General features: G+C 47.0%; 1 protein-coding gene and 1 long non-coding RNA gene across 11 annotated transcripts in view; one reads left to right on the top strand and one right to left on the bottom strand.

Annotated features, from left to right (window-relative positions):
• The window catches only part of TRAF3IP2 (TRAF3 interacting protein 2), a 41,127-nt gene extending 33,222 nt beyond the window's left edge, over positions 1–7,905 (bottom strand). For both annotated transcript variants that reach the window (XM_067702336.1, XM_067702337.1), the window contains exon 1: positions 7,765–7,905. The gene's annotated coding sequence lies outside the window, so the exon portion shown is untranslated. The remainder of the gene's footprint in view (positions 1–7,764) is intronic.
• The window catches only part of LOC137204642 (uncharacterized), a 40,926-nt gene extending 19,120 nt beyond the window's left edge, over positions 1–21,806 (top strand). For 4 of the 9 annotated variants that reach the window (XR_010933763.1, XR_010933767.1, XR_010933766.1 and 1 more), the window contains 3 exons: positions 78–4,291; positions 6,506–6,631; positions 7,718–14,817. This is a non-coding gene — a long non-coding RNA (uncharacterized lncRNA). Of the gene's footprint in view, positions 1–77; positions 4,292–6,505; positions 6,632–7,717; positions 14,818–21,652 lie in introns of those variants that run through there. The other 5 variants (XR_010933770.1, XR_010933771.1, XR_010933769.1 and 2 more) reach the window with 5 other exon arrangements.
• The last annotated feature ends 217 nt before the right edge of the window (positions 21,807–22,023 follow it).

The raw sequence follows: 22,023 nt of genomic DNA, 5'->3' as shown, positions 1-22,023 counted from the left end.
TAATAATGCACGTTGAAAAAAATTAACTCAGTATCTCATCGCTCCTAACCATTTCTAATTTCCCTGTTTTATTCCAGACCCTTCTCTATATGATGTCCAGGCAGTTGTAACCCTGGCACAGCCTGTGCTCCCATCCTTAACAGCGGGTGGCAATTGGATTTAAGTGGAAAAGCCCTGTTTTCTAGCCATGACCTAGAGGAGAAGTCTATGACCCCTGAGGGGGACAGAAGACCTGCCAGCCAGGCCCTGGTGAGCCCCAGGGCTGGCGGTGCTCTAGACAGTCTCAGCTTATCAGGATGAAGCTGGAAGGAATCAAGCCATGCAGCTATGAAGGGAAGAGTGTTCCAAGCCGGAAGCCGGGGAGAGGCTGGAGCACGACAGCCGTGTCTAGCTCATCGCTTCAAACCCCTGGGGGAAGGGAGAGGCTGGCTGGCCAGGGACCACAGGAGAGTTTCTGCTTCAGAAGCGCTTTCTGAGGCTCACAATACAGATGTCCAGGCCTCACACCTAGAGATTCTGAGGCGGGGCCAGGGCTCCCTTTTTTTTGCTGTTTAAGTCCCACAGGTAAATAGGTTCTCTCATATTTTGCCAAGGGGAGTGTAATCTGTACAATTTGGCCATAACTATCAGAATTTTAAGATCTTATGTCCTTTGACCTAGTAATTTCATTTCCAAGAATTTCCTCTACAGAGATATGCACATATTATTTAAAACGAAGAGGCTACGAGGATAGGCAATGCAGCAATGTTTGTAACAGCAAAGACTACAAACAACCCACGCGTCCAAAAGTGTTCTGCTTTTTCAAACTACGGTCCAGCCTTACAATGAACACTCTGCATCTTTTTGAAAAGACTGAGGAAAGGCTGTGTGAACTGATGTGGAACCATCTCCAAGATTTACTGTGAAGTTAAAAAAGGAAAGAGCAGAACCGTGTGTAGAGTACACTACCCTTTGTACGATCTGAGATTGCATATGCCCACACCATCACAGCCGAAAGCTGGAACAGAGGATGCCTCTGGGAAGGGAACTGGGTGACTGGGAACAGGGGCAGGAGAGGGACTTGCTTTTCAGAGCATTTTTTACCTTTTAAGTTTTGTACCAAGTGCCTGTATATCTACTTAAAAGATAAAAAAGGAAAAGGAGAAGCTCCCCCAGTGATTCTGATGTTCACAAAGATTAAGAATCAATGTGAGCGAGGCACTGCTGAGACCACCCAGGAGAGAGTGAACCGTCCCATAAAATACAAAAGACTGTTCAGCAGAGGATGGGGACATTTGTCCACGGTAGGAGTGGGTGGGACTGGGGTGGCACAAGCTAGGAATGGAGGGCTAGTCCCAGGGCCACACAACCAGGTGAAACCGTGGTGTGTGTGAGCCTGGTTCTTACTCTGATCTGACCCAAGAGACAGCAGTTTTCTTTCTCTGGAATCTCACTGCCCTTTGGACTGTGAGCTGTGGTTCCAGCTCCTAGATTCTGACCAGCATCTTTCTTCAAATCTGTCAGTTTTTCTGTCCCAGCCTCTCTCGCTTCCTTTCTGCCCCCTACCCTTCCCGCGTAGCCTGGCTTTGCAGATAAGACCTTATCCAGACATCAGTAGTTTTGACATCCCCTGTGACAATGCTCCCTGGTGTCCCATTCACAGAATTTCCCATTCATTCTCTTTCTCTCTCTTTTGCTGCCTCCAAGTCTTTGCTCATGTCTGTTCCCAGCAACCTTTCTCTCCTCCAGCACATTCTGCCTTAAATTATTAGTTTCTCGAAACAGAGCCTATCAGTCTTCGCAGCACTACCTTTCTTATCTCATCGCTCATCCCAAAGCTTCTTTTCCTCCCACCACGCCCGCCTCGCTTTCTGCAGATCTCTTAGACCCCATCCTGGTGTGCATAGGGCACAAGTCTCTCTCAGGGCACATATTCACAGATATGATGTCCATGTTCACAGTTAACTGTGGCTTCTGCCATCCAGACGGGCTTACCCTGAATAAATACATATTCTAGGATGTGGAAAATATGCAGGACTTAAATGCACAGGCTCTAGATTCAATCTCTCCATGATTAAATTCTTTCTCTGCTAGCTGCACGATTAGACGTGTGACCTTGAGAAAATTACTTAACTTCTCTGGGCCTCATTTTTCTCATCTGTAAAGTGGGGAAAATGACAGCATTTGCCCCATAGGAGGGTAAAAGAAGAAGGTGTAAATAAAGTGCTGACTGTAGGGCCTGGCCCATATCAAGCTCTCCCAAAACAATGGCTATTTTGTTATTTTTACAACAACAAGTGATTTGGCTTTAGAACTGTTTTCTAAACAATGTTCACTTGTTTTAGACCTGGACGCTAAACCTATTATATGAACCTAATGTATGGAGACCATATCTTTTTAACCAACATGTGTATTTCTGGCAGATTCGATATACGTCATCTCATCTGGTCCTTAAAACAGCTGGGTCCCAGGTGAGGTACGTGGTTTCACTTCACCATTCCTATTGTACAGAGCTGTGGGCACATTAAATAGCTTCTCCAAAGTCACCGCCAATTCTAGCCTATAGATCCCCTACCTCTTTCCATTAAACCACATAGATCAGGCACTGGCAAACCTTTTCTGTAAAGAACCGGATAGTAAATAGTTCACATTTGTGGACCACATACCGTCTCTGTCTCATACCCTGCTTTTCAGTTAGTTTGTTTGTTCTTAAACAACCCTTTAAAAATATAAATTCTTAGCAATAGGCAGGTACAGAAACAGACCATAGGCCACCTTTGGCTCGACAGTTGTAGTTTATCAAGCTCTGATATAGTTTATGCTGATAAATCAATATAAACCTAATGAAATGGATATACTTAAGAAACCTTACCCTTTGTTAACAATAATTGTTAATATTTGTTAAATGTTTACTATGTGTCAAATACTGTTCCAAGTTTTTTACATGTATTAACTTATCCTCTCAGCCACCCTATTTGTAGGTACTGTCGTCAGCCCCGTTTTAGGAATGGGAAAACTGAACACAGGGAGGGTAAGTAACTTTCCCAACGCCGCAGGGCCAGTAAGTAGCCTAGCTAGTGTTCAAATCCAAGCAGTTCAGCACCAGAGCCTGGGCACTGAACCCACCTGATTGTCAGCTGGGGGCACTGACTTGCACAGCGATGTGGGAGAGGGGAGAAAGGGGATGGCAGGAGCTGAGTAAACCCTAGAAGCTCCTGGAATAGATAGGTTTCAGAACCATTCACCCTGAAGCTAAGGAGGCGTGGATACATGCCACCTGTGTTTTATGAAGAATGGCCAGGCTGGAAACCTGTGATGGCTTTCCTTCATGCCACAACAATAGAGGATGTGCATGAGACTGCAGAGGCATCTTGATTTGAGAAAAGCACTTGATTGGATCTCATTAAATTTTAATCATAAACTGAACTCAAAGTAAATTGAAAACTTGTTGACAGAGCACAAACAAAGGGTGAGGATAACTGGCGATGCATCTAGAGAGGGGATATCTTCCAGGGGATGCCTCTGAGGCAAGGATGATGGGATTTAATGAAGGTGTTACGTCCCTGGAAGAAGACAAATAGCAGAGCAAGAAACAGAGGAAGGGCAGGAGTGAGCAGCCTGAGTAATTAATAAACCACATTACCAGCTCCTAAATGATCAAGGCTTGCTGTTACCAACTGCTTGGATTTTTTTAAAAAAGCATTCTTTGGGTCAACAATAGGGTTGAAGGGTCCTAGAGACACACAGCATGAATATTTCAGGTGGACATATTAATAAATATATAAATTTACAGCTAGGAAGATCCTCAGATGCACTTTGGACCAGATCCTTGCAGTCACAGATTCTCAAGGTCTTACTTCATTCTCCAGGGAGTAATTTTTTTCATAACTGTCCAAAAATTTGGGATTTAAAAAAATTCTTTAAACTCATTAATGTTCTTTGTTTACTGCCCCAACGCATGCAAACTCTCCCAACATTGGTTTGCTTAGTGGAAGTTGGTTTTGAGTGAACTGTGTGGCTCAGGTTCAAATTCCAGTGAGGAAATATTTCCAAGTTTACTTGCAGAATTTCCCAGACAGAGAAGTTCTTCCATTTGGTTTGCCAGAGGATTGGAAGCAGTGGTGAGCCCTGGAGACAAGGGAACATTTACTGGCCCTTGTTCATACCCTGCACAGTACAGCTCACAGCAGGCTGAAGGCGGTGCAGCGTGACCCGACCTGATGTGCGGAAGTTTGCTCTGCAACTCCTCTGAGCTGCTCAACTCAATGACGGGGCTAATGGGAAAGGACTGACTCCACCACGCTGGAAGCTGGTAAAAACCGTTTAGAGAACAACCTCAAACAAGCCCATGGGTTCTCTTGTTTGTTTGTTTTGTTTCAGATAAGGTTTCTCTAAACACACGTTCGTGATTCTTAATTCAGTCCAGACCCCAGAGTGAGGAAAAGAAGGGGCAGAAAGGAAAAAAAATCGGCAGAGGGAGGAGAAGGGATAGAAAGGAAGAAAGGAAAATGGAAGAGAAGCAACGAGAGTGGGAAACCTTGAAGGAAAAGTTTAAAAAACTCGTCCTTTATTGGTGGAGGAGAGAGCCTTGCTTAAACTGTGATTTTTACGTATTACAGTTGAAAGGGAAGGGAAAGAATGAATGCAGGCAAAAGGCAAAAGTGTTACAGGTAAGCTGCTGAACTGGGAAGAATCTGGGCAGACAGCACAGAGGAGGAGGAAGGGAAATTGGAGGTGGGAGGGAGACCTGGGACCCCGCCTGGGAGAGGAAGGAGGAAAAACACTGGAACCATGAGCGCAGGAAAACAGTGAGGTGGGGAAGGGCCAGGTTTCCATTAGCGCTCAGGGAGCTGCCCAGACCCCAGCCAGCCTGCGTCTTCAGGATGAAAGAAGGGGGTCAAGCAGGCCGGGGGCTCCAGTCAGTCCTGAATAGCTTGATCTCAGCTGCTTTACCAGGGAACCACGCCAAACTGGCTCAGCTCTGCGAATCACGAGGGGATGAAAGCCCACCTTCCTCCCTCAGCCAATTTACAACTTCTGGTCCCCAGGAAGGTTTGTGTACACATCTGTACACATGCGCGCGCGCGCACACACACACACACACACACACACACACACACACAGAGGCACAGGGTGAGCTTAACACTCAGGCATCGAAGCACATGTGGGCGAGTAGGAGGCCTGCTGGGCAAGAGACGCAAAGAATGTCAAATGTCCGAGGGAGAAGGACAGCCTGGGTTTCAGGAACTAAAAATATCTCGGTGACAATGCACTAGGAGAAACAGGAGAGGCCCAAAGGGAGAGCTTCTTGATTCTAATCCTCAGATGCTTTCTCACGGAAGGCCTGCAGGGTTGTTTTGATAAGGAACTGTGATCAAACATTAGGGGTCATTTCGTTGGATCTGAAAGGAACTTAAAGTTTAATATGGCTCGTCTGTGCTCTTTTTTGTTTTCCCTGCAGCAGTTGCCCGCAATGCATATGTGTTTTGAAAGGCTAATCTAAATTTTCCTGTAGCAGAAAAATGATTAGAATTCAGGATATTTCCGAGATTTCGATTCTTCTAAACGTAGATTTAATTTAGACAAACTACCCGCCTAATCGATCTTTCTGAGTGCCTGCAACTATGATTCTGAATTCGTGCAACTATGACTGCCTTCTTCTCTTATTTTCAGAGCATTTGAAAATCACTAACACCTTAATCTTGAGAGAAGCAGGCTTACATATTTTCCATCTTTGCACCCTCCCAAAGTGAGTACCCCCGAGTTAAAAGTCTGCTCCCCAACATGCTTTCACTCCTAGTCAGCCCACCCCAGGCACGGAGCAGAGCAGGGGCTTCTGTCAAGTGCCACCTCATCACAAATGACACCAGATGAGGAATGACTGTGGGTGGCCTTTCTGGATCAAAGCTAGGCTGGCAGCAAATAACAGCCTGATTTCAGATAGTGGTGCATGTTATTTGAAAAGAAAAAAAAAAAATCAGTAACTCATCACAGGTGAAACATCTTGAAATTCCTGTCCTCCCAACCCAGGGTGATAGAGAGAGCCATATAAAAACATGACAGGGGCCATACCAGGGCCTTGATATTCCACAGAAACAGCTGAGCAATACCGAAAGCCGTGAGTCAGTCCATCCCACACAGTCAGGGCCTGTTTGAACTGTATGGAGGGAGAATAACAGCTCAAAAGAAACAATAAGGATTTTTTTTGAAAAGCTTAAGGATTCTGTGTGTCGGTCATCAAATAACGCGTCTGATCCTAGTCATCACCCTTACGTGGTATCTAGACGTGCTTCACAGCTTCCCTTCACCCCCCATTAAAGGCCCCACACACAGTGACTGGTCTAGCCAAGGAGTGGTTTCCAGCTCCTGCTAAGTCAGTAACGTAGCCTTCTGGAGCCAGGCTCGTCTGCCAGCTCTCGGGCCTGCCCTGACTCTGTGGGCAAGTGCACGGACTGGTTCTTCCTGGGTAACCCAAATGGGACATAAATTAATTCAAGAAACCCCCTGCTTTCTCCTATTTAACTAGAGCCAAGAATAACACCTAAATTCCAGGCAGCCTCCTGCAGAGCCACGTGGCAGCCCAGCACACCACACCGCCGATGCTCTCAGCCTCTTACCCAGGCTATGGCTTCACCTTTTGCCTCGAGAGCAGGTAAGTGAAACAAATCAGAGCAGCTTATATGGAAGAAACCCGAGTGCCTACAAGGTGCTTGATAGTATACTGAGTGCTAGAGGGTAGAGAAGGATTAAGAAAGGAGTCCTTTTCCTCCAGGGACTAACTATCTCTTAGTAGCAAGAGGTGAGATGAATGTATTTGAGTAATCAGTAAACAAAACGCACTCTTCTAAGACCACCCATTATGGCTACCCCTCTGGGATTCCCATCACCCCAGCCTTATTTCGTTAGAATTTCGACATAATCTTGTTAGCTCACCACCCCACACACATTTTATTGATGAAGAAATCCAGGCCTAGGGAAACCAAAGTAAATTGCATAAGTCACAGAGCCAGCAAGGAGTGGAGTGAGAACTTGAAACCAAGTTTCTTGTCCTCTGCTTTTATTATTTATTTGGTCTCTTTTTTCCCCCGTTCATCAAAAAATATCCCCCTATGCTAAGAAATCATCTTGAACTTGAAAGTCATAGGACGCTCGATTAGCTTCTAAGATCAAATAATAGCACTTCTGCCCTGCTTTTCCCTAAAGGCTCAGGCCTACTGTCCGTGCCAGCAGATGTCTGGGCCATTTGGGAGGGTGGAGGGCTGTGGGAGAGGAGCGGACAGGGCGCCACAGCCAGCACAGAGCGGAGATGAACTTCCTGGCCCAAGAACGTGGTGTTGATTTTTCTTCCCCCGAGTGAAAAAGGCATCAAGAGAACTTGGGAGTTCTCCCTCCAACTCTGCCACTGACGTGTCTGAGGCTGGAAGCCAATTCCTTAATCTGTGCCATCCCCGGCTCCCTCCCTGGAGAATGGGGCTTGTCTTCTTAATCGAAACTTGTGGGGACACTAAGTACTCAAACACAGGCGTGTGTGTGTGTCTCCACTCCTCAAAGAGTTAATCTTCGCTCGCCCGTCTGAAATACTAAACCACCAGCATTTTCTCACAGCAGAAACGTAGCTGTCATTTTCCCAGCCCAAGCTGGTCTCTCTGTACACAAACAAACGAAAGGTGGGGAGAGCCGGGTGGAGGAAAGTAAGGCAGCACATTTCAGTAAAGGAGAAAACTGTTTTGGGAAACAGGTCAAAAAGAAGTAAGGCGCGGCAGGTGACAACTCTGAACAACTTACCTTAGAGCCACCACGGACAAACAGACCGGGCCACGGGGTGATCGCGCTCTCTCCTTCTTGGGTCACTCCACCTTGGGTCGCTCCGGGCCTCCCTCCACCCTCTCCCGGCCCAGGTAAAGCCGGAACAGGCTCCGAAGCAGGAAGTGGAAGTTGTATGCAAATTTCTACCGAGGCTAGGAAGCCTTGGCTCAAAAATCTCCCTGTGGGCAGTGAATCAACAGCCGCTGAGGAGTCACTTTATTTCTTAAAACAGAAACCTCCTTCATTCACTAGAAAAGGCCACTGGCCAATTAGGCTGCATTTTTCTTTTTTAACCACCCAGCTAAGTAACTGCTGAGGAATGTTCCCACTGCCCTGGACCTCAGCGTTGTCGTCGTCCTGGTACCCTGGCCTGAGACGGTGCCTGGGGAGGGGATTGAACTTGGGTGTTAAGATCGGTTATTCATTAGCAGCTCCAGAGGAGGAAACTGGGGGCAGATCGTGGGGAGGAGCATGAAGCAGAAACTTCTTACTGTCTCTAACTGCATTTGCTGCTCTTAATCACAAAGGGAGGACTCACTGTCCATCCCCCTACACACACAAACGTGCACACACACACGCACACACGCCCCCGCACACACCCTGCCCCATCCACACGCATGGAAAAGTGACTAGTTTTGAGAACCACCCCCCGCCCCTGACACACACACACAGCCCTCCTCTGGCTGCATTTTTCACGTACTCAAGTTTATTTCCTTGCCTTTCCTTCTCCTTGCTTAATCAGTGCCTACAGAGTTTATTGCCAAAGGAGATGCTAGAAACAGGATGACCAGGACGGCAGACTGTAATGGGAGCTGTGTTGGCCGCAGCTCTGGAGTCAGAGGGACCTGGGTGTGAACTCAGTTACCCACTGGCCAGCTGGGTGCTGGGCAGGCGCACTGTGTTCCTGGACGCTCTGCCTGCCTGCTGAGTCCCGAGGGTCAGCCCACTCGGCTGGCCACCCCTCTACCCTCGAGCAGGGGACGGGCTCCAGAGAGCCCCTATCCAGACCACCAGGTTCTGTTCAAGTGAGCCATGTGGAGCAGGTTGCTCTATGTTCTGCAAGCAGAGGGAATGCTGCTTGTTTTTAAAACGACATATACAGGGTGTATACATTTTGGTGTATCCTTACAGTGGAATACTACACAGCTGTTAAAAACCATAAATATTTATTTAATGTATATATTTATTTCCACATACAAGGAAAAGTGGCTCTGAGATATTATTCACTGAGAAACATAATCTCATTTTTGCCGATAGATATAACAAATACGTGTGTGTGTGTATATATATATATATATATATATTTATTTATTTATGTTTATTCACCATTGGTTCCAACACCTATCACTCTGCCCAGAACATAGTTGGCAAGTACTACATATCTGCTAAACAACCAAAAATGACAGAAATGTCTGGAAGAATGCATACCAGACTGTTAAGTGGTGATCACCTCTGGGGAAAAGGATTGAGGGGAATGGGTCAGAACAGAGGGCTTTTATCCTATTTATAGTATTGATATAAAATATGTATACTGTACATATGTGTATGTATAGTATACATATGTTGGATTCCTTTTCCAACAAGTGTGTAGTACTTCATTCATTTAAAAAAAGATTTAAAAATTGTACTTATTATCTTGGCCTTGAGCTTTCTGCCTCAAAATTATTATTATAATAATCTTTTTTTAGTTTGGGGAAAATAGCATTTTTTTGCATGTGGAGCAGTTGGTACCAGGATACTTTGAAAAAGCTATCAGTATTAGGAGATGAGAATAGAAAAGACAAGAAGAATGACAAGAGGAGGAAAAAAGAGGGAGATCAAAGAAAGGGCAGGGTGAAGATACTTTTCATTTCTCTTAAATGCCCTTAAATGGATTGGGAAAAGCCTGAAAGATGCTTCTGTCAAGTACTGCCTTTGGAATACAACCCATCAGGAAGAACAAGAGGAATCTGTTTTTCCAATTCTCCCACCAACTGTTTCCCCAAATGTGAGCCTAAGGGCTCTGTGGGGAGATACCAAGCGTTGCAGTGCTGCTTTTAATTGCTGGTAGCTGGGCCTTCCTTCCATCTCAGTTTACCCCGAGCAGAAAGGCAGCACTTGGGGGAAGGAGTTAATGGTTCCTACCTAGGAGCCCTTGCTGGGGCCCCACTGAAAAGTGGCCTGAGGATGTAAACTGTTTAGAGAGGGTGTCCTGAACACAAGAAACTTCCATCTGAACATGCCTGAGGCAGTTACAGTGAAATATGGATGACAGGGAAAGTGTCAGAGAGCCTAGGAAATGAACACCTCCGGTCCCCAGCAGTACCCCCTGGTGTTCTCAGGCTAATACACACACCCTTTTAGCTGGCATCACAGGAGACGAACGCTTATTTAAAAAAATATTTCTTATTTATTTATTTATTCATTTATTTTAGTTGCACCGGGTCTTAGTCATGGCCCGCGGGATCTTCAGTTGCGGTGTGCGTGCAGGATCTAGTTCCCCGACCAGGGATCGAACCCTGGCCCCCTGCATTGGGAGCATGCAGTCTCACCCCCTGGACAACCAGGGAAGTCCCAGGAGAGGAACTCTTCACTGAGGACCTACCATATACTACTTGCTAGTGCATTTAATCCTGCAAACAGTCCTGTGAGATGCACTTACTACTGTCATTCCCACTTTACCTTTGAAGAATCTGAGGCTCAAGACTTAGAGTAACCTCTCCAGGGTCAGCCAGATAGTCTGTGGAGAAGGATTCCTGAACTGTCTCATTTCTAGGTGGGGATGTTTCCTCCCGTTCCTTTGTTGCCCTGCTGTAGTCTGTCCTTCCTTATGTGCTTGGATGGAGCCCACATAACTTGTTTTCTTTGCACAATTCTTGACAACAGCGCTTAATGTGGGTGGGGAAAGGTGTAGGCAATAAAAGGGTGGGGCTGAGACTGTGCCGGTTCCCAAAGTGCAGTGTTTACATATGGGGAAGGCTGCTGTGTGCATAATAGAGCAGTCAAGAGCTGGGCCAGCCCTCTCCCTCTAGTTAAAAGTCTAGGAGGGGAGGATTTGTGCTTGCCAGATTCTAGAGTGGCTCAGTATTCTTGCAAAAGGCATAATTCCATAAAGGTCAGCTTTCCCCACCTCTGTAAACAAAACCGTTTGGACCTAATGCTCAGAACTTGTCATTCTACAGCTTTAATAGATGGAAAGAAAGGAAAAAAGAAAAAAGGAAAAGATTCATTCCTTGGACAAGCCTTGAGTTTCCATTTTTAAATGCTATGATTCTAAGTGCTGAAATGGCAGAGTGAAACTATGACACACCACGAGGAAGAGAAGAAAACTCCTGTCCTGCATTTCCCGGAGGATGGTCTTCACCCAAAGGGTCCCTGGTGTTGGCTAACTCTCCCCATAACTCAGTTCTGGCGTCACTGCTGGAACCTAGGCAGGAAGAGAAGAAACGCCCAGGCTCCCAGTGCCTGGTCCTGCCCTTCTGGCTAACTCCAGTCCCACAGCCTTTAGTGAGCCTTGCCTTATTCCAGACGTGCACTGGGTGCTAGGCACGCAAATTGTAAGATTCTCAACATGTTCTTGTGTCTCTTTCAGAAGCAAAAACTGTGGAGATACAGGCGGTTCGAAATAAACTAGCCACTAGACAAAGCCGTAGAGCCACTGGTTACTTCTCCACTGCTTTGGTGGGCTGCTTCTAGTCCAGAGGGTCAGCCAGACACAGGCAGAAGCCAGAACCCATCACCACCTTTCTCACCCCCCCCCACCCCCGCTGAGCCCCGGGATGCTGCCCCACCGTCCAGGTGGCCCTCCTTCTAGGCGAGTTGCCCGCTAGAACTGTTCCCTGTTCTGTCAGCTGACTCAGTCAGGACCTCACAAATCTAGCAAAGGGGTCCTGGAAACACAAACTCTCACGTGGAAAGGATTACCTCTCAATCCTTTTCTTTTCAAGAGGTTCCTTGAGCCCCGTACAGATTTATTCATCTCCTTCCCCTACAAAGGGTATATTGGGAACAGCAGCTTCTGTCAAGCTACAAAAGCTCTGTCATTCCATTACCCCAGGGCGATGGCGTCTATTCACCTCACATTTGCATGCTTAAAGGGGAACACTTTAAAGTTCTGGAAAGGCCAAAGATTATCTGCTCCAAGGTGACTTTCCTCAGAGTGGTCAACTGGACCCAAAGTTGTTGGCAGCATCTCTTGCTACAAAGGGATTAGATCCTAACAGACTGAGCTCCCCATTACCACCAGTACAATAATAACAGCTAACCTCAGCGCTTAAGTGTTCTAAGAACTTCGTGTGCATTTATTTACGCACTTAACTGTTCACAGTACCCCTGTGAGATAGGTACCAGAAGATTAGCTACCATTTATTATCTACTATATGTCAGGTGATTTTCATTATCTGTATAATGGAGTGGAAAATTTTATTCACCAGAATTCCAGACAGCTGCTTTCCAAGAGGGAAAAGCACATTGAGACCAGATTCTACTTCCTGTGGAGGCTGAACACAGCAGGGCAAGTCAGATGAGAGAGGAACGTTTGGAAAGGGATGATGAGAAAGTAGCACGAGCCCCACAGAGGAGGTGGAGGAGACACAGTGTAGTAGTGAGAGAGCAGGAGGGATCCTCTGCCCTTCAAGAAAGTCTGTGATAAATAATCCCATGTTATTCTCCAAGTCTTCTCTGTACTCATTTGTTTGACTTTTGGACATGTATATGGGCAGCTTTATTCAGGTTATATTTAAAAATTAGGATGGTTAGGGCAGAAGAACTAAATAAACATTTCTCCAAAGGAGACATACAGATGGCCAACAGGCACATGAAAAGATGCTCAAATCGCTAATTATTAGAAAAATGCAAATCAAAACTACAATGAGGTGTCACCTCACATGGGTCTGAATGGCCATCCTTAAAAAGTCTATAAATAGGCTTACCTGGTGGCGCAGTGGTTGAGAGTCCGCCTGCCGATGCAGGGGACACGGGTTCGTGCCCCGGTCCGAGAAGATTCCACATGCCGTGGAGCGGCTGGGCCCATGAGCCATGGCCGCTGAGCCTGCGCGTCCAGAGCCTGTGCTCCTCAACGGGAGAGGCCACAACAGTGAGAGGCCCGCGTCCCGTAAAAAAAAAAAAAAAAAAAAAAGTCTATAAATAATAAATGCTGGAGAGGGTGTGGAGAAAAGGGAACCCTCCTACACTGTTGGTGGGAATGTAAATTGGTACAGTCACTATGGAGAACAGTATGGAGGTTCCTTAAAAAAACTAAAAATAGGGACTTCCCTGGTGGTGCAGTGGTTAAGGATCCGCCTGCCAATGCAGGGGACACAGGTTCAAGCCCTAGTTCACGAAGATCCCACATGCTGCAGAGCAACTAAGCCCATGCGCCACAACTACTGAGCCTGTGCTCTAAAGTCTGTGAGCCACAACTACTGAGCCCACGAGCCACAACTACTGAAGCCCATGCACCTAGAGCCCGTGCTCCGCAACAAGAGAAGCCACCGCAATGAGAAGCCCACGCACAACAACGAAGAGTAGCCCCCACTCACTGCAACTAGAGAAGGCCCATGCACAGCAACAAAGACCCAATGTAGCCATAAATAAATAAATAAATAAATAAACAAAAACTAAAAGGAGAGTTACCATATGATCCAGCAATCTCACTCCTGGGCATATATCTGGAAAAGATGAAAACTAATTTGAAAAGATACATGCACCCCAATGTTCATAACAGCACTTGTAAGCATAACAGTGTAAGCATAACAGTGCTTACAATAGCCAAGACATGGAAGCAAGCTAAGTGTCCATTAACAGATGAATGGATAAAGAAAATGTGGTACATATATACAATGGAATATTACTCAGCCATAAAAAAGAATAAACTAATGCCATTTGCAACAACATGGATGGACCTAGAGATTATCATACTAAGTGAATAAGTCAAAGACAAATATCATGTGATATCACTTATATGTGGAATCTAAAATATGATACAGAAGAACTTATTTACAAAACAGAAACAGACTCATGGACATCAAGACAAGACTTATGGTTACTGAAGGGGAAGGGTGGGGAGGGATAAATTGGGAGTATGGGATTAACGGATGCACACTACCATATATAAAATAAATAAACAACAAGGACTTACTGTATAGCACAGGGAACTATACTGAATATCTTGTAATAAACTATAATGGAAAAGAATAGAAAAAAAGAATATATGTATACATATACATGCATAACCAAATCACTTTGCTGTATACCTGAAACACAATATTGAAAATCAACTATACTTCAATTAAAACAAATTAGGATAGTTACTATCAAAAATGAGAAAATAACAAGTGTCAGGGAGAATGTGGAGAAACTGGAATCCACGTGCACCATTGGTGGAATGTGAAGTGGTGCAGCCTGTGTGAAAAATAGTGTGGCGATTTCTCAAAAAATTAAAAATAGAATTACCATAGGACCCAATAATTCCATTTCTGGGTATATACCCAGAAGAACTGAGGGTCTCAAAGAAACCCTCAAGAAAAGAGAGTCTTGAAGAGAAATCTGTACACCATGTTCATAGTAGCATTATACACGACAGCCAAGGTAGGAGGCAACCCACGTGTCCATCGATGGATGGATGGATAAACAAAATGTGGTATACACATACAATGGAATATTAATCAGCCTTATAAAAGGAAGGAAATTCTGACATGTACTATGACAGGGATGAACCTGGAGGACATTATTCTAAGTGAAATAAGTCAGTCATAAAAGGACAAGTACTGTATGATTCCACTTAGCTGAGGCACCTAGAGCAGTCAAATTCATAGAGACAAAGTAGAATGGTGGCTATCAAAGACTGAGAAGAGGCAGGAACGCAGAATTATTGCTTAATGGGTATAGAGTTTCAGTTTTGCAAGATCAAAAGAGTTCTGGAAATAAATAGTGGTGCTGGTTACACAACAATGTGAATCTACTTAATGCCACTGAAGTGTACACTTAAAAGTGGTTAGGATGGTAAATTTTATGTTATTTCATCACAATTAAAATAAAATAGTCCCCAAAGCAGGCCTGCATGGTGGGTTTTATTTCCCTCGTTTTACAGGTGAGGAAATTAAGGTGCACAGAAGTCAGGCAGCTTGTTAGGGCTGCACAGCTGGGTTTCAGACCAGAGCTGACTCCCTAAGAAAGCCACGCCTCTCCCCTGCACCGGGCTGCCCAGTACCCACCGGGGGCTCAAGGTGGGTGCGGACATATGCTGAGGCCACACAGATTCACCTCCTTCCTGGGCCCTTTACCCTCTCTAGACTGTCCTTTCTCCAGCACCAGTTTTTCTGGTATCCTTATTCTCTCTTCTGCCTTTCCCTCATCTAAAGGTCCTCTCAGGAAAAAACCTGATCCCTCATTTATACCTCAGCTACACGGTGTGAATTTAAATCACTGTGCTACCTCTCTGAGGGGCGCTTGCATTTTAAGCTTCATCACTCTCTGTGAAATGAAACCCTTTGTTCCATGTTCAAGGAATTTCAGGCATCAGGGAGCAAGCAGGAAGGAACTGGAGGGTGCTGGTGGCAGGTAGGACAACTATAACCCAGAGAAATGCATTAAATGGGGGGAATTTGGGTGCAAAGTTAGAAGGCAGATATATTTTATGGACAGACTGATCTTTCAAGGCTCTACAAAGACGTGAAGTATGGGTGCGAGGGAGGTAGGTGGACAGTTCTCGTTAAGCTTTCCCCACTAAGCAAACTGGGCTGCCTGACCTCCAGACTCCAAACTTTTGTTTGTTGTCAGAATCTAGAGGGTTGATTTCCTCAGGGTGTTGTTTCTCTGACAGTTCTCAATGCCTCTTCTCTTCCTGTTACATCGTGAAATTCCAGTCTAAAGCAGCTGGCTGCAGTAGCTGGAGATTTCTGCCCAAAGAGCTGAGCAATCATTCCTTTAGTGTCAACAATGCATCTCATCTGCTCACTGATGTAGCGTGTTGCGTAGAACCCAAGGTAACTCATGTGGACACAAATGCTTGTCTTCTGGGCACTCACAACCTAAGACTGAGCATTCCCGGTGGTGGGGAAGACACTACACCAACAGCATCCGGGTTGAGAGCCTGGGCTGCAAGTCTGGCTGCTGGACTAGTCTCTCGACCACCTCCTGCCAGCCATGTGACCTTAGGGAAGTTCTTAACCTCTTTGTACCTCGGATTCTTAATCTGGATAATGGGAGACATAAGGTCTCTCTTTCATTGGTGATCAAGGCTCCCAATGCACTGATTCTGGCTGTTGCCTTTGTGTAAAGAAGACATCTCCTTTCCTCCAGGGGCATGAGACCTCTGCCCCAGCACAGGGCTTGGTGGGTGGGGGACCGGGGCTGATTTTGCCTTCTCAGCCGGGCACCAACTGCATAACTGCGTACCGCAGCCCCGAGATTGTTATGGAAGATTAGATAAAATGACCTCTGTGCAGTGTCTGGCATTGTGCTCGATAAATATTAGCTAGTATTATAATAATAACTATCAAATAAATGCATAATTCAATTAGTATACCAAGAGTCAGTTATCGGTCAATACTGTAAAGGAACAAAACTCAACAAAATAGTAGATGATATTAAAATATTCGTATGCAGCAATAAGACATTCTTATGCTAACAATTAAATAAGGGTGTGTTGTATGTTAGAGAATTTACTGCAAATCAGAGAATCCAAACACATGTGAGGATCCAGCTGAGCAAAAACCAAAGGCCTGGGCTTCCCCGGTGGTGCAGTGGTTGAGGGTCCGCCTGCCGATGCAGGGGACACGGGTTCATGCCCCGGTCCGGGAGGATCCCACATGCCGCGGAGCGGCTGGGCCCGTGAGCCATGGCCGCTGAGCCTGCGCGTCCGGAGCCTGTGCTCCACAACGGGAGAGGCCGCAACAGTGAGAGGCCCGCGTACCGCAAAAAACAAAAACAAAAACAAAAAAACCAAAGGCCCAACCACGTACCTCCTGAGGGCTTTTGCCTGCTCTGCTCTGCATTCTGTTCTGGAAACAGAGTGACCACCTTACCTCTCAGGCCACCTGAAAGCTTAGGTATTACAAGCAGACTTGTCTTCACTGGCTCAGCTTGTTGCCTTGATGCTCACACCTTCCTGGCAGGAGAAAAATTATGTATTCTTTTCATTTAAAAGATCTTCCCTTTCAGCTTTGCCTGGCTGGCAGATTGCATAAACAGGGATAGTGGTGGTTCTACCTGTAAGAAACATGCTCTTAGAACTTCATCTTAAAAACAATAGGCTGGTAAATTTTACTCGTGTGTGTGTGTGTGTGTGTGTGTGTGTGTGTGTGTCACAGAGAGAGAGAGAGACAGAGACAGAGACAGAGACAGAGACAGAGAGAGTTTTAACTTTTAGATTACACCAAAACCCCCAAAACTCCACAACCCTTTTTTTTGGGGGCCACACTACGCGGTGGCATGCAGGATCTTAGTTCCCTGATCAGGGATCGAACCCACATCCCCTGCAGTGGAGGCACAGGGTCTTAACCACTGGACTGCCAGGGAAGTCCCTCCACAACCTTTTTTTTCTATAGCTATTCTACCTCTCCTAGTGAGCTCCCATTCCACTAACTTGTGGGGAAAGGACCATATGCTTGCCAGTGAGAGTAATTCAGTCTCCTTCAGTTCTGTCTCTCCTTGGTAATTATTGAACATTTGGCATTTCTCCCTCTTTCTCTTTGGCACAGGGTCTAGACGTAGAGGAGAGCCTGTGGGTCTTCTCATTAGTGAGGGCAGAGCCTCAGGTCCCTGTTGGGCTTTTCTGTTCTCTGTGGAAATAGTCTTTTCCCACTGGGCACCTTGCTCTTATCTGAAGATGGTGACGATGTGAGCACCTTCTAAGTGCTCACCTCGGCGCTCCTGGAGGGTAAGCTGACTTGCTCTTCACCTTCCCCAGGACACTCTCTCAGGGAACTGGACCAAGCTTGGTGCAGCTCAACCCAGTTTGGGTTGTTGATGTCTGAGCGGAGGCTCAGAGTGAACCCCGGCATTCACTCTCTTCTTCTGCCATAGTAGTAGAATCTTTTTTTTTTTTTTTTTTTTTTTGCAGTACACGGGCCTCTCACCGTTATGGCCTCTCCCGTTGCGGAGCACAGGCTCCGGACGCGCAGGCTCAGCGGCCATGGCTCATGGGCCCAGCCGCTCCGCGGCATGAGGGATCTTCCTGGACCGGGGCACGAACCCGCGTCCCCTGCATCGGCAGGCGGACTCTCAACCACTGCGCCACCAGGGAAGCCCAGTAGTAGAATCTTTTGTTGGGCAAATGGCTCCCCAGAATAAAGACTCTGTTACCCAGCCTTCCTGTCAGTAGGGATGGCCATGCGGACTAGGTTCTGATCCAAGAGAAATGAGAAGTGTCGTATGCCCTTCGAGCAAAGGGGCATGTCTTCCTCTTCTTCCCCTTCTCATTGGCTACAGCGTGGATTTGGTGGTGGGGGTGAGCTGTTGGGGGACCATGTGGTGACAGCAACACCCCAAGGATGGGGGAGCAACAAGAGGAAAGGAGTCTGGGTCCCTGATAACACCGGAACCTATATCCTAGGTATGTAATGTTGTACAAGACTCCTATTGGGCTTTGATTTGATTGTCTTACTGGAAGTTTCACACTAAAATTGTATCTGAAACCATTTTCCCCCCAAGAGCTTTAGGTAGAGGATAGATTTTCCTTGAAGCTTATTAATCATCTTGAGAAGAGCTCAACCATAGAAAGGATTTGAGGACTAAGACAGGCCTTGGAACAGAATGGGATACTAAGCTCTTCCCCTCTTGGGGACTCCTGGATAGGGCCAGGCCCCAGGAGAGAGGGCACGTCCTCTGAAGGAAGGGAAGCTAGTCTAAGAGAGGAAGCTGCTGGCTGGGACTCCCTGAAGATGGCCTAGTTCTGGGTTGGAAACATACAAGCAAAGAAGAGCCTGCCTGACAGTCATTGAGGCCGACAAGGAAGCTGAGGCCATGAGACCCTCACAACGCACGGGCCAACCTCCCTCTCTCGTACGTGCGCGCGCACACACACATATACACACACACACACACACACACACACACACGGTAGAAACGGCAGCCTTCTGGGGAGCTTTCAGGTCCTTTGAGAGGCTGGGTTTCCAGCAATTTGTGGGGCTCAAGTCCTCACCCTTTGACTATTTTAAAGGAAGTGTTACTCGGCATTTGGGTGAGAGGGAGAAGGCTGGTGCTAACAACCTGGGAAGGAGGTGATGTTTGTCTTTGACCTTTTTTCATTAATCGTTTCCCTTCATCGGTTCTGGGTGCCCTTCTTTCAGGGCATCAACTTCCCGGGAGACTCCTCTCACAGAAGCTGCAGCCTGTTCTGTCTCACCTCCTCACTGGCTGCCCCCTCTCGGCCTCCCAGCATGACTGCCACCTGGCCCTCTACCCTCCTTGACCCCTTCCTGCCCCGGATCTGCCCCAACTCTCTGCCTTCCGAGGGCACACTAGCTTCCGATACACTCCCCAAGGTAGAAACAGAGTAGGAAATGGAAGCTTAAGCCACTTCCCCAAGGCCACAGGCTAGTCCGTGGTGGAGCTGGGAATTTAACCCTTGCAATCCAACTCCAGGCTCTGGACTCTTTGTCCTAAGTCCTCCAGACTTTAGAAATCATCCTTCCTTTAACAAATAAACGAAATGCCTTAAGTCCATCTCCTGCATCCTGTGGGAAGTCCAGTACCTCCCCAACATTTCCAAGGGCTCCTGGGGAGTGGATGGTGAGTCATATCCTCCTGGGGATTCCCACTTAAATTCCTGATCCTTCGAGTCCTCTTGCCTCCCACGTGTGGGGTCCTCTCTCTCCTTCCCTCACCCAGTGCAGGAGCACTGTCTTCCCACCGATTCCCCAAAGCACACCTAAGCCCAAAGCAGCATGTTAAGCGTGTTCTTAGGGATCGGGGATGTGTGGTGATAACAGAAGGCCACCGTGCCATAGCAGAGCTCAGGAAAGAGCTGCAAGCTCAAAATGGGGCATGCCTATTCGGCAGGCCCACTCCTGCATTGACACGGATGGGGCAAGAAAGCACTGGAGGCCCAACTCTCACCCTCTCTCCCATGCCCTTCCTAACACCAGCTACATCCTGCACACGAGGGACCTCAGCTGTGAACACTGTGGCCCATGTTTAAACTCTGAACCACCCTCTTTGGGAAGAGGCCTGCATAGCATCAGGGTACTCCAAGGTCCTGAAGGACGGGGAGAGACTCGGTGTAGACACACTCCACTGGCCCCATGCAGTGGTGTGCCGGTTAGCACAGGTTCTTGAGAGTCAAATCATTGCTTCCTGGACTTCCCTGGTGGCGCAGTGCTTAAGAATCAGCCTGCCAATGCAGGGGACACGGGTTCGAGCCCTGGTCTGGAAAGATCCCACACGTCGCGGAGCAGCTACGCCCGTGCGCCACAACTACTGAGCCCGTGCACCACAACTACTGAAGCCCGCACGCCTAGAGCCCATGCTCCACGACAAGAGAAGCCACCGCAATGAGAAGCCCGCGCACCGCAAGGAAGAGTAGCCCCCGCTCGCCACAACTAGAGAAAGCCCACATGCAGCAACAAAGACCCAATGCAGCCAAAAACAAATAAGTAAATTTATTAAAAAAAACATCGCTTCCTAACTCCACTTTCAGGGCGTTGCACTGGTAGCTTGAAATCAGCTGTGCTGTGGGGGGAGTGGAAACTGGCAAACATTTCAATCTACAAATCAACCTTTTTTTTTTTCTGGATAGCCTGTTTATCAGTGCACCCCTGGCCCATGGACACCTCCCACCACGCACAGGGGCACAGCCAGAAAAAACCCAGATTTGAGCCCTCTAAGGCAGTGGTTCTCAGATTTTGCTACATATTAGAATCACCGGAGAGTTCTGGTGGTGGGCTGTCAGTATTTTTTTAAGTTTCCTGGGCAATTCCAATGCACAGCCAAAGCTGCAGACCAGTGCTCTAAAAACATCACTTATGAAAATTTAGTGTACATATAAATTGCCTGGGGAGCTTTGAAATGACAGATTCTGGTCCAGTAAAGTCTGGGTTGGGGCCTGGGATTCTGCATTTCTAACAAGCTCTTAGGCGCTACTGATGCTGCTATTCTGTGGACCACAATTTAAGCAGCAAAATTCTACAGCGCAGGCCCGAGGGAGGTATCGCTATTCTGAGGACCCGCAGCTTTGCCTGTCATGGAGAGTTTCTCACTGGAGTTCCTTTTCTCCTTAAGCCCCGACCTTAGCCATTTTTGGAGCCTATTCTGATCCCTTTTACCCTGTTCTGGGTAATGGGGCACAAGTCTCCCTTGATGCCTGGGGAGAAGCCCCTAATTCCTACAACCTCGTTATGCAGACGACTTCGGTTCTCCCGCCAGGAGGCTCACCTTTCATAACCAAACAGGTGTTTTCCTAAACAATCAAGCCATTTTTCTTCTGCTTCCTCTCTTCCTCACCCCGCGCACCCACCCTCCATCTCTAGAATTCAGACATGCACCTACAGTGGTTTATTTTTTGCATCATTTGTTTTCCTTTCCTGTATTGGCAAAGCCTGAGACTCAGTGATAAAGGCTCTGATGCAGGTGTGAACAACCTGCACGGAGCAGACGGTGTGGGATGAGAACAAGGTAGGACGTGCAGAAGAGGGACCAGACTGAGGAGACGGGAGGGTAACCCCTTAGTCACATGGGCTCTAATCCCCAGACCTTCAGCTAAGAGAAACACGGGACTCGTTTCAGAACTAAAATGATAGTGAATCTTTTAGTTTGCTGTGTAAAAGTGTAACTAGAGATGAATGAAAAGACACCTCAGTCTTCCTACAGAGTGTGGGTCTATTTCATGATAACAAGTCTTTCGTTGCTTACAGTATTGATGAAAGAAACCTCCCTTGTGTTTCTACAGATGAATCTCTGGACAGAGGTGACCCAATCTGATCATCAAAGTCAGGGTTCTGATACCCACGGTGGCCTTACTGAGGCGACAGACCGGTATGAGGTCCTGTCTCCGTGTGAGGCGTCTCCGTCTGAGCAAGTTCACCTTCCCAGGCCAGTCCCTGCTCTGCATCGCCCCGGAGTGACTCGTTCGGGGAATGTTCCTCATGGTAGTGGGAAGTTAGATCTAAACTAAGCTGCCCCAGTGTCACCCAGCTCCCTGAAAGCCACAGAGTTGTTTCACAGGCTGTGCATTTTGCCGAAACTTGGCTCCAAGAGGGCGAGTCTCTGTTTCTGGCCTGCTAGAACATTCACGAATATTCTGCCCACATATGATGCTGG

Source organism: Pseudorca crassidens, chromosome 13 (assembly GCF_039906515.1).
Source record: "Pseudorca crassidens isolate mPseCra1 chromosome 13, mPseCra1.hap1, whole genome shotgun sequence".
Lineage (NCBI taxonomy): Eukaryota > Metazoa > Chordata > Mammalia > Artiodactyla > Delphinidae > Pseudorca > Pseudorca crassidens.
The sequence above is the reverse complement of the archived record's forward strand: the minus strand, read 5'-3'. Positions and strand labels throughout refer to the sequence as shown.